The sequence below is a fragment of the Biomphalaria glabrata genome, chromosome 12 (genome assembly GCF_947242115.1).
Source record: "Biomphalaria glabrata chromosome 12, xgBioGlab47.1, whole genome shotgun sequence".
Lineage (NCBI taxonomy): Eukaryota > Metazoa > Mollusca > Gastropoda > Planorbidae > Biomphalaria > Biomphalaria glabrata.
In genome coordinates, this window is record NC_074722.1 from 26,897,185 (window position 1) to 26,915,849 (window position 18,665).

General features: G+C 38.4%; 2 protein-coding genes across 3 annotated transcripts in view; both read right to left on the reverse strand.

Annotated features, from left to right (window-relative positions):
* LOC106072067 (rootletin-like) overlaps positions 1 to 18,665 on the reverse strand; it is a 134,046-nt gene that overhangs the window by 51,498 nt on the left and 63,883 nt on the right. The gene's annotated exons all lie outside the window — the stretch shown is intronic.
* LOC106072065 (uncharacterized) overlaps positions 1 to 18,665 on the reverse strand; it is a 43,604-nt gene that overhangs the window by 13,737 nt on the left and 11,202 nt on the right. The gene's annotated exons all lie outside the window — the stretch shown is intronic.

The window sequence follows — 18,665 nt, forward strand, 5'->3', positions numbered from 1 at the left end:
TATTTGAAAGTTCATTTATTGTAACTAGAAAGCAAACTAAGCTAGCCATGCAGACTCACAGGTAAGTAATTAAGTTCAACGACAGTAATAGAGATACATACATGTAGACAGATAGATACATTGACAGACAGCTTGGAGATACACAGACAGACAGCTCGGTGGATAGATAGATAGCTAGATAGATAGATTAAAAAAACTCAGAAAGACACAAAGATAAAGGCACATTCTTCGTACCATATGCTAGGACAAATTTGTACAAATGCTCTTTCTTCCCTAATGCTATTAGAGCATGGAATGGGTTGCCTGAGCTAGCCAGGAAAACCAGTGACTAGGCAGAATTTAAGTCATTGGTTAAAAATGCATGACTGAATGCATGACTCGTAGGATGTAATCATCTTATTTTCTGAAGTAACGTCTGTATCATATAACAAGAAGAAGAAGATAGATAGATAGATAGATAGATAGATAGATAGATAGATAGATAGATAGATAGATAGATAGATAGATAGATAGAGATAGATAGATAGATAGATAGATAGATAGATAGATAGATAGATAGATAGATAGATAGATAGATAGATAGATAGATAGATAGATAGATAGAGATAGATAGATAGATAGATAGATAGATAGATAGATAGATAGATAGATAGATAGATAGATAGATAGATAGATAGATAGATAGATAGATAGATAGATGCCCTATTCTTGTCCTAAGATCAAGATAATTTCTTACATAGAAACTGGAATTAAAGTAACCCTTATTCTGTTAACTTCAAAACCCTTAAATTAATAAGTTACAGGCAAAATATTTTTTAAAGTTCCATCAAAAGCAAAAGTTCAATGTTCCTTCAGAACTACTGGGTGATGGCAGCGGGCATATTTCGAAACCGGGGCCACTAAGGCGACAGTACAGAGCGCATAACACAGCCGTCAACAATAACCTACATTAGTGACTAGTCTATATTGATCTAAACATTGTCTTCAATTCCAGAGATTAAGCAATATATCACAATACCACGCTAACCCATTTGCTACCTACATATTTTGCCACATGTAATGTAGAAAGAGTCATTGTCTACTGAAGTTTTCTGTTCGTCTTCTGTATGTCCCGAGTCAGAGCTACCCAGAAAGTATAAACTAGTTCAATAAACCCAGACCATAAGTTTTGTTTTAACAAGAAAACAAACAAAAAAAAGTGCAATGCTCGTTTTGTATCGGTGTGTGTCAGCAGACGTGCCTGCGACAAAGGAGGCCATTCGCTGCAAAAGGAAATTACCCCGCCCAACAGACGTCGATAAAACAAAAGAAGTGGGGGGGGGGGGGAGAGAAAAGAAAGAGGGGGATAGAGAAAAAAAAAGTGTACTTGGGAGATGATAAACACACACACACTAACCCACCCACCCACCAAGAGGGAAGATAACTCGTCAGGCGCTCGTGACAAACGATGTCATACCTGGGTAACTTAGCTAGGCCCACGTTGGCATGGTAACCACGCTGCGCCACAAAATCGTTCAATTATACTCGCTAGACGAGGATACTTCTAGAGTGTGGTATCATAGTGATAAAATAAAATATACAACAATAGAGCCGACGTGAGAAATTGAGCATACAGGCGAGATATTCATCAGCTAACTAGGTCATTAGATCTAATCTAGCTTCCAACAGTTATACATAAATTTCCTTATTACGTCATATAATCTAGCTCCTTTTAGCAGTCTCTATAAGTTATAAAAATCTTTCTCCTTAAGATAGCAGAAAGATCTAGCTCCTTACTAGTCGTTCAATCTTGCTCACCATAAGAGCATACGATCTACCTTCATAAAATGACCACACAATCTAGCTTCCTAAAACAGTCATAAATTTAGCACATAACAGTCATATCTCCTTTACCCTTATGACAGCCATACGATCTATCTCCCCGTGATAGCCCTTATATCTAGCTTATTATAGTGATATAATCTAGCTCCTTATAACAGTTGTAATATTAAAATAGTTCCCTAAACAGCCATAACTTCTAGCTCCATGTATCAGCCTTAAGCTCTAGTTCATGTTCGACTGTGACGGGAGTGTTTGGAGGAATGTTGGGCTGCTTTCAGGTCATCAGACCAGATCTTTGTAACAGACATCAAATCTAGCTCCCTAGAACAGCCATCAGATCTAGATCTTTTTAACAGACATCAAATCTAGCTCCCTAGAACAGCCATCAGATCTAGATCTTTATAACAGACATCAAATCTAGCTCCCTAGAACAGCCATCAGATCTAGATCTTTATAACATACATGAAATCTAGCTCCCTAGAACAGCCATCAGATCTAGATCTTTATAACAGACATGAAATCTAGCTCCCTAGAACAGCCATCAGATCTAGATCTTTATAACAGACATGAAATCTAGCTCCCTAGAACAGCCATCAGATCTAGATCTTTATAACAGACATGAAATCTAGCTCCCTAGAACAGCCATCAGATCTAGATCTTTATAACAGCCATCAGATCTAGATCTTTATAACAAACATCAGATCTAGATCTTTATAACAGCCATCAGATCTAGATTTTTATAACAGACATAAGATCTAGCTCCCTAGAACAGCCATCAGATCTAGATCTTTATAACAGACATACAATCTAGCTCCCTAGAAAAGCCATCAGATCTAGATCTTTTTAACAGCCATCAAATCTAGATCTTTTTAACAGCCATCAGATCTAAATCCTGATAACAGACATAAGTTCTAGCTCCCTAGAACAGCCATCAGATCTAGATCCTGATAACAGACATAATATCTAGCTCAAAATAACAAACATAAGAACAAGTTCATTATAACAATCATGCGAATTAATGAAGAGCGCTGAATTTCACGTGACTAAGCAGCCCGAGCTGCGAACAACATATTTTGCCACATTCAGTGCAGACACAACCATTGTCCGCCGGTGTTTGATTTAGATTCTCTTTTCGCAGTCTACGTCTGTCCTAGGCAGTGGGTTTTGGTCTCAAATGTGTATCCCGCGGCCACTGTAAGTGATCTCCAGCTGTTTCGTCCCTGTAGTTGTTGGCCTACTTCAGTCGTAACGACTATGGTTCGTCTCATAAAACACTGTTTTCGAATGTGACTGTGGAGCCCTATAGCAGTCATAAGATCTAGCTTCTTGTTACTCATATAATCTAACTTTTACTAGTCACATGTTCATGTTAGTTAGACTTTTTCATACAAGGTTTCAACCTTTCTGGCCCTAGTTATCAAGCTTCGTTAAGTCGAGAAAATTAAAAATAAATGAATGTTAATCCCAATGGGAATCTCCAGTATTAAATATTTCACACAGATCAGTGCTTCCCAAAATGTGTTCCAGTGTTATAAAAAATGGAAAAATTATTTCTAGTACCTGAAAAAACAAGAATCAATTAAAAAAAAAGTATCCTATTAGCTAAATAACTATTGGTAGTTATTTTGTTTGGTAACAAACAAGGGAAATACAGATGTGGTGGTATAAGTCGAATTCGTAACCCTGAGGAAGTTTGAGTCTCCAGTGAAAATTTGTTTATGCATTTAAAAAGCGATCACTGTAACATTCACATTCTCCCCCCACCCCCATTTCCCAACTGGCCCAGACAAGTGATAAGATCATAGCACATTTAGAAAGCTTAAAGCATGAAATTTCGCTAAAACAGAAACAACTGGTAAACATATTTCTAATCGCACATATTTATTATTGTTAGTCTAGATCTATTACAAATTTAATCACATGACTGATCCGAACTAATGGATGCAATTACAATTCGTAAAAGCTTTGTTTATTTTAAAAGTATTTTTAAAAAATCGTTTCTCGTTTGTTCTATCACATTTTTCCTCTCTTTCATCCTCTACATTGTCTGTCTTCACATTTCCACTCCATCGTTTTGTTGTGTACAACGCTTATATCCACTCCATCGTTGTGTACAAAGCTTCTATCCACTTCCTCTGGTACACATTTTAAAACACGTTCTTTTTGCCACTTCCCGATCTCGGATCAAGTTGAAACTTCTCACAGCTATTAATTGTTACTAACAAAACATAATTCAATTAGTTCAATCACTAGTGTTAATTAATTAATTTTTGTTTCATAATGAAAAGGATAAATCTGACATTATTGAGATATATATGAATGCCAATGTAGAATTCTTCCTCTTAGATAAGGCTTTTATTTTTTTTTTTCGAAGTATTTGTATATTTTGCTTGTTTTTCAAGGTATTACACAGTTTAAAAAATATCCCAGTAAATCTGAATAAACAGGATTGGAAAGACAAAAAATAGAAAGAATACTAAGGGGAGAATGGATATCATCGACACAGAGAGAGAGAGAGAGAGAGATAGAGGGAGAGAGAGAGAGAGAGGGAGGGAGATATATATATATTTATATATATATATATATATAGAGAGAGAGAGAGGGAGGGAGATATATATATATTTATATATATATATATATAGAGAGAGAGAGAGTAACATTAGTGAAAGTGAGAAAAGTTCAAGGCCATGTTTCAAGGAAGACATGTATATCTTCGTTCCAATTAGATCACGTGGAAACAGCGTTAGGGAATTTCTATGACTTCATGACAAAACTGTAAATAATGGTTCCGTGTTTTATGTAGTATTGCTGATTTACGTTTAAGAGTCTTATGTCGTGAAGTGTCTAGTGATTGAACTGTAGCACTTGCAGCATTATGTTCAGATAGTACTGTTAATGAGCCAGTGGAATCTATTTTTCTTTTGGTTTGCGCGAATGTGCATAAATGAGAGATAAATTCACAGATATTGACGCGCTCTGAGTAACAGGTCTTACATGATCTTCTCTTTCTGTCTTGCAAAGAATTTCTAGTTGCAGTACCGGTCAAACAACTGAAATTGTTCACATCCATATCCCATTCCTGTAGGTACTCTATGGATGCCAATCAAAGAAAGTTAGTGTCTTTAAACCAAAATATGTAAAAGTTGCAGTACCGGTCAAGCAACTGAAATTGTTCACATGAATATCCCATTCCTTTAGGTACTCTATGTACAACAGAATAATGAAGTTTGTGTCTTTAAACCAAATTATGTAAAAGGTCGAATTCGATTGCGCTAAGCCTATTAAAAAATATACCACTACAATGCCACTTTGCCACTACAGTATACAACAGGGGGGCGGTGGCTGAGTGGTTATGCGCTTGGCTTCCAAATCTAGGGTCCTGGGTTCGAATCTCGGTGAAGACTGGGATTTTGAATTTCAGATTTTTAGGGCACCCCTGAGTCCACCCAACTGTAATGGGGAGAGCAAAGGCGGTTGGTCGTGGTGCTGGCCGAAGAAACAAATGACCCTAACATCATCTGCCCCATAGATCACTATAAGTCTGAAAGGGGAAACATTACTTTACAGTATACAACAGCGTGATTCAAGCACTACATTTTCACAATTTAGGCCAATGCCAGCTGGACAGAGGACGGAACCTAATAATTGAAGACATCCTTCTTTCGCCGGACGTCTGGTAACTCTATACCCGTCCGCCTTGTTTGTGTGGTATTTCAGTCAAGGTAAACATGGATATTCTATTTCCAGAACTGTAAAGGCGATGATTAAATAATAATAAAAAAAAACTAATCAATGCAGAATGTTTATAAAGCAAAGTGCAGTGATCACTTGATTTAAGGCTTACATCAACTCTCTTCACAAGATGGCGCTGTTACTATAGTGACGAATTCACACGTTCACAGCCAATGAGGAGAAAGACTAAAAATATCTTTTCATGCTAAACACATTTAAGGAATCAGACAAAAAAAAAAGGATTCTGTTATAATTTTTTAAAACAACTTATTTTTTTTAAAGCAATTCTTCGATGTACACAGTGCTTGCGTATTCGCTTTAAAAAAAGATAATTAGTAGGAAAATGTCGCTATTGGTTTCTTTCTGTCTGTCTGTCACGTTTAGGTCTCAATAACTGGCACAAGTGCCATTGATAATCTGATTTCGCTATCTAATATTTTCTTTTACAGGTTTCGGATGTAGCCTACCTTTAAAACGGAGTACTTCCTAGCTCAAACCTCCCGCAAGTGGGCGGAAGTCAAATTTGGAGTTATATGAAAATTTCTGAGCAATTTGAAGAAAAACAACAAAACACAATATCTGGAAGCCATTCCAGTTTCGTACTCAAAATAGGTGCAACTGTTTTCCCATAGTAGACGATTTGGTTTAAAAATCAGTTCTGTCATATAGATACGCCCTTTTCTAAATAATTATTAAAGTGTTATACATTTATTTTACTTTGACTAATAGAAAGTATGTATCTATTAAATAAACAAAATTAGTCATTTGCTACACACATAGATCTATCTCATAGACTTATATATATTATATCTAGACTGGACAGGGAAACTTTTTAACACTAAAAAAAATGTCATGAAAATTTTGTAGAAAGTTGGATCAAGGCGTTGTTTTGTAAAGTAGTTAAAAGAAGTAAAGGATATTTTTTCAACCCTAACCTATGTAACATATAATTTAATTTTTAGATCTAGAGCTAGTAAATGAACATCAAAAATAAGAGTACTGTCGTCTCATAATTATTATTTTGCAATTTCTAGATACATAATCCTCTTTATCAAAAGACTGAATGCAACATTAAATTGTGATTTTTTGTGTATTTTTGATAATCAATTACTAGATCTAAAAAATGAATGAAAAAACACAACAACTTGACTTCTTTGAACTACTGTTTCAGATGTCCTGAAGGTCCGAGAACTTCCGGTTACCTTTTATGGACCTCTTGACCAGGGAAAGGCTTTTATCCATGGCCAGGATGAGGCATCGGCACTTCACCAATCCCTCTGTCCGAAATCCCGCCTTATCCGAAACGATCATGTACTCTCGTCCGGTATGTCGCTGGACACGACCCCTTGAGCCCCACACGAGTATCCCCCTCTCGTGCGAGGCCGGAGGCCGAGCCGCGTGGGGGCCTTTCGTATGCCTATACTGTCCCACCGAACCCGTGCGAGGGTCCATCACAGCGCGTATGGCCCCCGTTGGGGAACGAATCAGTGGGGGGTTGGACGGGTTAGCGAGCCTTTGTTACATCCCTACCACGTGCAGTGTACAGTCTCTCGACCGTACGAGTGGTAGCTCACTGAGAGCTATGTGCGCTACCATTCTTTGCCTATCCGCATCCCCCGGCGGACGTTTCCACGGAGGCGCCACGCTGAGGCGACGGTAGCTGGAATATCCTCCGTCTTTGAACTACTTGACAAAAACAACGCCTTGATCCAACTTTCTACACAATGTTCACGAGCGATCAGTCGCGGATAAGAATTTATTTCCGGTTTCCAGTCTAGTAGTAGATATAAGGCTATGATCTATCTATATAGCCTAATTTCGATATTTGTAAACTAAATTTTATAATAAAAAAATGTAATGCTAAATATAAAAGAGATTTTTTTGTCTTTAGAAGCCGAAAATTTTGGCAACAGAAAAATAAATATGCACATAGTATGCAGACATAGTAAGCCATTTTTAAAACAAAATTTAATAGGTTTTTTTTTTACGTATTTTGTTATGGACATATACTATGTCATCTGCATTATAATGTGAGAGTACAAGTGATCCGCAGAAAGATGGATACATATACGTAGATGTAGACACTTAGCCGAGAATGAAAAGGAACCACATTTAGAATATATATGCCTACAAGTGGAAAGCAGATTGCAAGAAGTATTCCAAGAAAATAAAATGTCACAAGGAGTCTAGAAGAGATCTAAAGCAGTGATGCCGAAACATTTTTAATCAGGGGCGCCATGTCCATTTCCAAACATGAAAGTCGTGGTCATGGGACATGGTGGACGAATGGTCAATCACTTGACTTCCTAACCAAACGGACATGTGTCAGGCACTGGAGCGCCGCAGGGGTGCGTTCTTTCACCTGTATTGTATACATTCGTAGCCATTCCGCTGATTACTCCCATTACAAAATTTGTTGACGACCCAGTAATCATCGGCCTCATTGCAGATGACGAAAATCTGTATCAATCTACACCTACCAATTCTGTAATCACAACTTTCTAATTTTAAATGTTCAAAAAAGTAAAGAAATGATAATAGATTTTGGGAAACCTAAAGGCCATCTTGCAGGAGTTCAGATAAACAATGAAACAATAGACCACGTGTAAGAATATAAATGCCATCAACAACAAACTAAAATGAAGTGAACTAAGTCAACACCTTTACACTAAAATTCACCAACAACTCTTCTATCTTAGAAAGCTAAGGAATTTTAAAATTGTCAATTTAATAATTACACTTTTTTAAACAGCAAACATCTGCAGTCTAATTAACTTTGCCATCACTTGCCATCACTTGCCGGCACAAAGACATAGACTAATTAAAAAAACCATCGTATATAATTTAAACACATCTACCATCTCTTGAAGAACTTTTTCATGAAAGATGCCTTTTCAAAACAAATACGATCCTTAAAGACAACCGGCACCTATTAAACCACTGTTACATCAGATCTGAACGAAGTGGTCGTCTCCATTCCTTTAGGACTAAAACAGAAATATTTAAAAAACTCCTTTATCCCATTTTCAGTCAGAGTGTTACAAGGTCATCTGTCGTCACCGAGAAATACATAGAAGTCTAATTTATAGAGCGCTGGTTGTGAGTGTGTGTGTGTTTCGTGTGTGAATGTTGTTCGTATATGCATCTGTATTGTTACTGTTACAGTAGTTACATTGAGTCAATTGTATTCAAACTCAATTTCCATTTGTTTGGACCAATAAAATGTATCTTATATTTACCTTTATCTCGAACAAGTTGTCATGAACTATAACCAAACATGACCTGTAACCTCTAACCTCTAATAACCTCATTTTCCTCTCTTAAGCATATTCCCTCTCCAATTTAATATAACCACATTTGTTCTTTTTAATTACCAATATTCACAAAAAAAAATAAAATATTTCGATACTTCATAGAAAGGACAATTGAGGAAGTTCTTGAGAGCTATGAAGGTTCTGTAAGCATTGGAGGAAGAAGAAGAATGACTAACTTACGCTTTGCGGATGACATAGATAGTCTGTCAGGGACAGAAGAAAAGCTAACTGACCTGGTGATGAACATCGACACGACTTCCGCAGCGTATGGTTTGCAAATAAATAAGGGGAAAAAAACCCCACAAAGTATGACCAATAGCCAACATGGCTTTAAACTGGACATCAGTATCGGAGATGAAGAGCTGGCAGGGGTCAGAAGTTTTAAACATCTCGAACCTATTGTTTCCGACGAAGGAACCAAACCTGAACTACTGGAAAGAATTGCACAGTCCACAGCAGCACCTGTAAAGCTCAAGATAATCCAGAAAGATGAAGGCATAGCTTTCGGCATTTTAATCAGATTGATGCGCTCCTTGGTCATGGCCACATTCTTGTATGCTTTCAAATCTTGGAAGCTAACTGCAGAACTAGAGAGGAGATTCCTAGGAGTAAAACTGAGATGCTATAGAAGGACACAAGGTATCACCTACAAAGACCTCATTACAAATGAGGAGATTCGAAACAGGATTAAAATGGCAATTGGGCATCACGATGACCTGCTGAACACTACGGAAAATGCAAACTAAAACTTTATGACCATATCACAAGGTCCTCAGGGCTCGCTAAGACCTTCCTTCAGGGAACAGTAACAGGAAAAAGAAGAAAAGGCTGACAAATAAATGGAAATACAACATTAAAGAATGACGGAGGCATCATTGAAAGATATTCTATTATTCTATTCTAGGCAAAAGACACAGAGCAATGGAGAAAGACGGTCTACCTATCATGTGCAGTGCCCCAACGGTTCTTTCACAGACTACGAAATAGCCGAAGATAAACGAAAGATCAACCATTAGTATTATTGAGTAGAATTGTAATAAATGAGGTCACTAATCACATGATTAAATTATATATAAAATTCTACCATAAATCCGGATTATTAACATCATAGCCAACATTCTAAAGCTATATTGTACTGTTTTTATTTTCCAAATATGGGAGGCTTAGAATTGAAAAGAAGGGTTGGCTATAGGTTGTAGCTTGACAAAATATACAAAAAGAAAACACAAAGGAAGTTCGGCTATCACTGACTCTTGTCTACACTAAGTATACTTCTCTTACGCTCAATAAATCACTAGCTATTTCTACCTTGTTTTCGTTGTCTAAGTAACCAGTCAACTAATCGAAGCCATTATTGCAGCCTGCTAGGGAATTATCAGATGTTCTCAAACTGTGTCACACGTTTCCAGTAGTCCAGTAGTACTCTGTTTCTGTCTGAATGATTGTGTTTCGGTCTATCAGTCTGTCATTTATTGATCGCTGAAAGTATCTCTTCCACATTATCAAGACTGTCTAGCTGGTGATTTGGATCTAGGCACAAGGGTTCTCAAAGAGCGTTATAAATAGCAACACTCGTTTAGAGCTTTGGTCAACAAAAAAGTCGATTCAGAAGTCGGGGCCACATCTATAAAAAGGCATCAGGTTGTTGATGGTGAGGTTTATAGGTTAGGGTTGTAAGTCTATCTAGAAGGAATAGTGCTACACTTCTACACAACTTTACACAAAGTTCGAACTCGATTCTAATCATCAAAATATTTTTTTAGCTTAACAAACATTTACATTCTTAGTAATAAAATATACAAAATACCCTATTTCCGGTTTGAAAAAATAGAACGATATGTCTAGTTAAAAAAAAACAACTTTTAATACCTTAAGGATGTAATATAAAAGCTTCAAAAATACTCATTTTACCGGGTGGGGCTTATACACAGGGGTACGGGTCTGTTTGTTAAAAAAGCTCTTTAAAAAATAATAAAAACACATTCGGTTTTCACTAAGAAAAAAATGTCAACATGCTCGTGTTCTAATTCTAAACGAGATATGATGAGATCTTCGTCTAGGAAAGTTAAAAAAAAACTGTTGCTATCCTGCTGTTGGATTTAACCTTCAAAGACACACTGTACTGCGGTAGGAGCTATGCTTAAAGTATTTTAAAAACTGTATCTCTTAGCTCACTTCAATCTGCTTGGTCTCTCCATTTAACATCAACACGTGTTTCTGCCTGTGTCCTCTTTCATCAGCTGCCCCCTCCCCTTCTTTTAGACAGCGCACATTTCGTCAATCTTCTACTATGTACTTAGCCTCTTTACGGTAGGCAACAGAAGATTCTATTTGAGTTCGGGCATGGAGACGACAAGCACAAGATAGATCTGAATGGAAAGATGTGCTGTAGCAGACCAGGGATGTCCATGGACTGTCGTGCTAATGGGATGGGTGGACACTACATGAAACGGGTTTAGATATCTAGTTACAATAGATTGGAGGGGAACACCATTCACAGACTTTGAGAGCACTTGTTACAGAACACTGTCGTGATGTACACATTAATCTAAAACAAAAAGAGTCATTACGCTGGGTGTGGTCTCATAATATCTATAGCTAGACATTCTAATCCCATGAACATTTACCTTTTGTTTCCCTGAACGATCCAACAATTCTACTGCTATTCCAGAGCTATCCAATCTTCCAAGATCGTAAAACAGTTATACTTCTATTAAGAACCTTACTGAAATCTTACAATTATATCCATTATATATCCGTTACAATTATATCTGTTGTTTATGAATTTTCACCCTGTTAGAGAATACTGCTTAATACCTGCAAAAACAATTTAAACATTTTCCTTCTATTTTAGAAGTAAAAAATTCTTTACCCATCTTATTCTTCGGGGCTTCGTACTTCTACATGGCAGCAATAGCTGGACGCTGAAAGCTTGAAAGAAGAATTTCAGCCTTTCAGAGTCAATGCTACAGAAAAATACTGCGTATCAGATACAAGGAAAAGAAGACGAGTTTGTAATTGTGCAAGTCAACTGATGGCTGGCAAAAAGGAAGAACAACTCAATACCGTAAAGAGACGAAAGCTGAGCTGGTTTGGTCAGATTGTAAGACATGACTGACTGTCAAAAGTCGTCCTTCAAGGTACAGTGGAGGGAGCACGAAGACAAAGGTCGAAAATCTGCCGTCGTCACGTTTCATGTTCTGCTTACTACAGACTTCAGTAATTGTTGCTGGGGGGATATTAAAACAAAACACATTTCATCCACACTGTTTAGTCTGCCGGGAAAGAGTTGCCTTATACTTTCATTCCGCAGTGAATCAACAAAAAATAGAGTGATTTCAAAGCCAAGTTGGGTGGAGACTTGATTGGCATGTCAATGCAACCTTATTATGTTTCGGACCGGCGCAATAAGCGAATGCTTCTTTGATCCCTTAAAAAAAGAGAGTGTATTTATCATCCCGTGGGCAATCACGCTTTGAGTTTCCAGATCAAGATTTGACTCACACAAGCACACATACACAAAATGCTCATCGAAAGAGATACACACAATCTTGGCTTAGATCCAAGGCAATGGATAGCCTTTCCAGGTCTGTTCCGTCTTCACATATTTTGTAAAGAGTGTATGACACTAAACAATCGGTGCCCCCGCTGCGGGGAAGAAGAGGAAACCGTGCCTCATATTCTGTTTGACTGCCCCAGACTTGCTGATCTCCGTCTCGACAGGTCTGAAAAAAACAAAATTTTCGACCTGTATGGTGACGTGTACGCACTACGCAAGACAGCAGGGTTTCTGTCCAGGGCTTTTGCAAGAGAGGATTTGAGCCTCTCAAGCCCTCACTCTAATGAAGTTTGATGATGATGATGACACTAAACAATTTAATACATATAGTGTAATATTATATATATCGATCTAAAAATATCTCATTGCGCATGATAGGCATCAAATATTAATATCAGAAAGTGCAAACTTTGGCATCCAAGTCATTGAAGAAGAAGACAACAGAATCTAATGATAACTTGAAATTTCCAAACAAGAAAACTTTATTTTTGTATGAGCTCCAAGTATTTCCTCCGAAACAGAAGAATAGATTGTCCCCAAAATGGGTTCTAAGAAATCTTAAATCTTTAGCAACAAGTGAGACCTTCCTCAGATATTTATTCACATTTTTCAAAACATAGATCTCATCTTAAAATGCTCTCCAAATGTTAGTTATCACTTTTTACTTTTTATCATCACTAAGTTGATGGTAATGACAAAAACAGTACGTATTAACAGATGGAGGGGTGAAGCACTCAGAGAGAGAGAGAGAGAGAGAGAGAGAGAGAGAGGATTGAAGGAAAGAGAGTAGAGGAAAAGAATGAACAGGGTAGAGAGAAAAGAGTAAATGAAGCAGTTCTAATGTGCCATGTCTTTAAGATGAAATATTTAACCAAAAGTCTTAATTTTATGCCTGAATTTCTGAACATCGGCCGCCAACTCCAAGCTATAGCAATGTTTGCGTTCATTCGGATCTATTATGATTATACTCACATTCGTCCTCTGCCCCTCTTTGAATTCATTTTGACCAACGCCTCTGTCCAACGTTCCCATAGGCTTACATTGAAAATAGTCCAAGAACAAAATATTCAAACACAGCATCACATTTCAGCGATAGACTCTCCAAATACAAATTAATATTTCACCGTTACCTACGACACCATATAGGGTAGTTTTATTAAAACTGTCTAACCTTAATCGTAAGTATTAAATGTCTTGAAATTTTAGCATCTAGGAATCTAAGTTTTCTCTCTACGTAACATATACGGTTACTGTAAACATTTTGAAACCAGAGCCACGCAATTGAAGGGTTTTGTTTGTTTGTTTTTTTTCAATACGAACTACTTCGCCTGGCCTCGCACTAGTCACTGTGGTTTAAATCTAGGTTTTTAAAGTGAGGACAGACAAGAGAGAGGGTGAGGGAGGGACTGGGAGGGAGGCGGAGAGGATAAAAGAACAAAAGGGAATGATACCTCTTATGATGGTCGCGGGTGTATTGATGTTAGGCGTACTCATCGGGAGGAGAGCGGAGAGATGCACGCAGGTGGAGAGGATTGTGGTGAGATCGTCGGGCATAGGTGTGTGAGAGAGACAGAGAGAGAGAGAGAAAGAGAGAGAGAGGTGAGATTAAAAGAGAGAGACAGAGAGAGAAAGGGTGAGAGGAAAAGAGGAAGAGGGGAAAAGACAGAGGGAGAGAGGGGAAGGGAGAGTGAGAAAGATACAAAATAGAGCAAGAAAGAAAAAGACGAAAAGAGAGAGAAGGAGGTGAACAAAGTGTGAGAGAGAGGCAGAGAGAGAAAAGAGAGAGAAGGTGGTGAACAAAGTGTGAGAGGCAGAGAGAGAAAAGAGAGAGAAGGTGGTGAACAAAGTGTGAGAGAGAGAAAGAGAGAGAAAAGAGAGAGAAAAGAGAGAGAAGGTGGTGAACAAAGTGTGAGAGAGAGGCAGAGAGAGAAAAGAGAGAGAAGGTGGTGAACAAAGTGTGAGAGAGAGAAAGAGAGAGAAAAGAGAGAGAAGGTGGTGAAAAAAGTGTGAGAGAGAGGCAGAGAGAGAAAGAGAGAGAAAAGAGAGAAGGTGGTGAAAAAAGTATGGGAGAGAGAAAGAGAGAGAAAAGAGAGAGAAGGTGGAGAAAAAAGTGTGAGAGAGAGGCAGAGAGAGAAAGAGAGAGAAAAGAGAGAAGGTGGTGAAACAATTATGGGAGAGAGAAAGAGAGAGAAAAGAGAGAGAAGGTGGTGAAAAAAGTGTGAGAGAGAGGCAGAGAGAGAAAGAGAGAGAAAGAGAGAGAAAAGAGAGAGAAGGTGGTGAAAAAAGTATGGGAGAGAGAAAGAGAGAGAGAGAGATGGAGAAAGGCAGAGAGAGAGAGAGGGGTGAGGAAAGGAGAGAGAGAGAGAGAAAGGGTGAGAGGAAAAGAGGAAGAGGGGAAAAGACAGAGGGGGAGAGGGGAAGGGAGAGTGAGAAAGATAAAAAAAAAAGCAAGAAAGAAAAAGACGAAAAGAGAGAGAAGGTGGTGAACAAAGTGTGAGAGAGAGAAAGAGAGAGAAAAGAGAGAGAAAAGAGAGAGAAGGTGGTGAACAAAGTATGAGAGAGAGGCAGAGAGAGAAAAGAGAGAGAAGGTGGTGAAAAAAGTGTGAGAGAGAGGCAGAGAGAGAAAGAGAGAGAAAAGAGAGAAGGTGGTGAAACAAGTATGGGAGAGAGAAAGAGAGAGAAAAGAGAGAGAAGGTGGTGAAAAAAGTGTGAGAGAGAGAAAGAGAGAGAAAAGAGAGAGAAGGTGGTGAAAAAAGTGTGAGAGAGAGGCAGAGAGAGAAAGAGAGAGAAAAGAGAGAAGGTGGTGAAAAGTATGGGAGAGAGAAAGAGAGAGAAAAGAGAGAGAAGGTGGTGAAAAAAGTGTGAGAGAGAGAAAGAGAGAGAAAAGAGAGAGAAGGTGGTGAAAAAAGTGTGAGAGAGAGGCAGAGAGAGAAAGAGAGAGAAAAGAGAGAAGGTGGTGAAAAGTATGGGAGAGAGAAAGAGAGAGAAAAGAGAGAGAAGGTGGTGAAAAAAGTATGGGAGAGAGAAAGAGAGAGAGAGATGGAGAAAGGCAGAGAGAGAGGGGCGAGGAAAGGAAAGAGAGAGGGAGAGAGACAGATATAGGAAAAGAGGGATGGAGAGAGAAAAAAGACACTGAGGGTGAGAAAGAGAGTCAGGGAGAGCGATACATAAAAACTGAGAAGACAGAGAGATGGGTTGGGAGAAAGTGTGAGAGGGAGAAAGACAGAACAAAGAGAGTGGTAGAGAGAATGTTTCCATCAAGTTTGGTGGTGGCAGACTACTGACATCTAAACAGGCGCGAACGGAGAGATCCACAGTGACATGACACAGAGCACAACAAGGCTTCACTTGGATTTGTTCTCTTCGTTTCTATTTTATTGAACAAAAATTTCATTTATTGACAGGGAGGAAGACAAGGCAGAAAAGACTGGGGGTTCGGATTGTATCATCTAGCACAACCGCTTCAGTTTACTTTTAACTGTGTTTTTCTGAAGGGGCATTAAAGTGTTTAAAAAAAAGGCAAATTTTGTACGGACCAAGAAGGTGACCAAGAAGGCTATGGAGAGCAAAAAAAGCATTGAGCTCATCTCTGGAAGAAATGCGTGCCAAACGAAAAAAAAATTGCTTCCTCTACCACCAAAGCGGTGTCTCAATATTCTTTTTGACTGCCCCAGACCCTAACCCATAGCTTTTATATAGCGCTACTTTCATGCTTATAGCATGCTCAGAGCGCAATGGTATAATCTCATTTGTTGACCAGTGGGAAGGGGTATCTGGGAGAAGGTTTTCCGTGCTGCCTTTAGGCGCTCAGTAAACACAACTCTGCTCGAGTCGGGTGTCGAACCTCGAGCCCCCTTCATAGGTAGCCCAGCCAAGACAAGTTCAAGCGTAATTACTCTGTCTCGACAGGTCTGGGAAATCAAAAACTCTCTACCCGTATGGTGATATGTATGCACTACGCGAAACAGCAGGGTTTCGTCCAGGGCTTTTGCAAGAGAGGATTTGAGCCTCTCAAGCCATCACTCAAATGGAGTTTAATAAGCGAATGCCACCTTTACGGCTTTACCTGCTTTATTTGTGGACAAGAATGATTCTTTAGAATAGGGCTTTACATTCACACGAAAAATTGCTGTACAAGATGAACCATGGTCGTTCTGCTGCCAACATATTGGGCAAATTTCAACATTTTATGGAGTATAAACAAAAATAAATATTTTTATTTTGCCGAGCATTCACGAGAACACCTGACAGAAGGCGACTTCCAAATAATAGTTGGAAATCTCTTATATAGGCCACGAGATACACATTTGAGGCTAAAAGGAACCCAGCTGCCTAAGACAGAAGTAGTCTTCAAAGAAAGAGCTTAAACTGATCACGGGGAGACAATACATGTGTCCGCATAAGTGACAAAATATGTATGTTACAGCTAGGTATGCGTAACCCTAACCCATCATGTGGCCCGCGACACTATTTTTTAGGAAATTAAAATAGCCCGCAGATTGAATTAGGTTGGGCATCACTGTTCTACATAATCAGTGACATGTTCAGTCCCAACAGTCAGTTTCATGGGATGACGAACACCACGACCTCTTCTATCAAGTAGGAAATATTTGCATTGAACATTTTAATTTCTTTATTTAAAAGATATAATAATAAAAATAAGGAGGGTGTTTTAAAACAGTATTCATTAAATAACAATCATTTATGTATTTTTTTGAAAACTTTTAAAATAACACAAAGATTAAATAAGTAAGAGAGAGAGAGAGAGAGAGAGAGAGATATGAAGAGAGAGAGAGAGATATGGGGAGAGAGAGAGAGAGAGAGATGGAGAGAGAGAGATATGGAGAGAGAGAGATATGGAGAGAGAGAGAGAGAGAGAGAGATGGAGTGAAAAAGAAAGAGAGTGCTATAAAGACAAAGGTGAAACGACATGCGGAGAATTGACAAATTATAGACGGACAAAGAAAGAGAGAAATAAGACAGAGAGATGAAGAAAGAGAGGGTGAGAGATAAAGAGAGATGGAGAGAGACAGAGAGAGGAAAAGAGGGATGGACAGAAAAGAAGACAGAAAGTGAGAGATTGGATGGATGGATTAGATAGATAGATAGATAGATAGATATGTTAGATAGATAGATAGATAGATAGATAGATAGATATAGATAGATAGATAGATAGATAGATAGATAGATAGATAGATAGATAGATAGATAGATAGATAGAGATAGATAGATAGATAGATAGATAGATAGATAGATAGATAGATAGATAGATAGATAGATAGATAGATAGATTGATTAATGCATTAGAACAGCGGTTCTCAACCTTTTAAGCTCGGCGACCCCTTTTTACACCCCCCCCCACTCTTCCGCGACCCCCACCCATCCACACTTACACAGCAATAGAAGAATTGACATAAACAATCCATTTATCGACGGTCTTAGGCGACCCCTGGAAAATCGTCAATCGACCCCCAAGGGGGTCGCGACCCACAGGTTGAGAACCCCTGCATTAGAAGGTAGAGGGGATCAATTGATCAAGGCCTAAAACAGGGGCAGACAAGAATACAAATATGAGGAGTAAGACTCGAGACAAGATGCATCAGCCTTTTAAGACGTGAGAGAAGATTAATCACCATAGAGAGCTAGACTCGAGACAAGACACATCCTGCTGGTTAAGACGCCAGACAAGACACATCATCACCAGAGTGGAGACATCATCGTTATTCTCCCCAACAAAAGTTATTTCCAGATCGACACGAAGCTTTGTGGACTCCACAAAAGTTCACCTCGACATTTCTTAGTGAGGAAGACTAGTACACAACAATTCGTATAGTTCAATCCTTTATTGGGCAGCTTCATCTATGGCAGATTATTATAGCTTTTTGGTGTATTCGGTCAACAGACAGAAAAGGAAGGTATTGAGATCTCGAAATTCAAATTGTAGCACCAAGTATTTTATAATATTTAGTTAGGCAATTAATTTCAAACTCTCTTTTAATATCTGTTCGTTTTTCTTAAAGTTCCTTTATGTCCTGACAAGATAAGAAATAGATAAGCTTGACATCATCTGCCCAATAGTTGGTAACGTCTGAAACTGATACCTTTATAAGAAATTTAACGACGATGAAATTCTTCAATTTTCATAGACGCACTAACGATGGAAACTTCCTTCCAACCAAATAATCATTAAAAAGTAAAAAGTATTAGTGCAAGCCTCGTGAAGCAGTCATCGTCAGTCA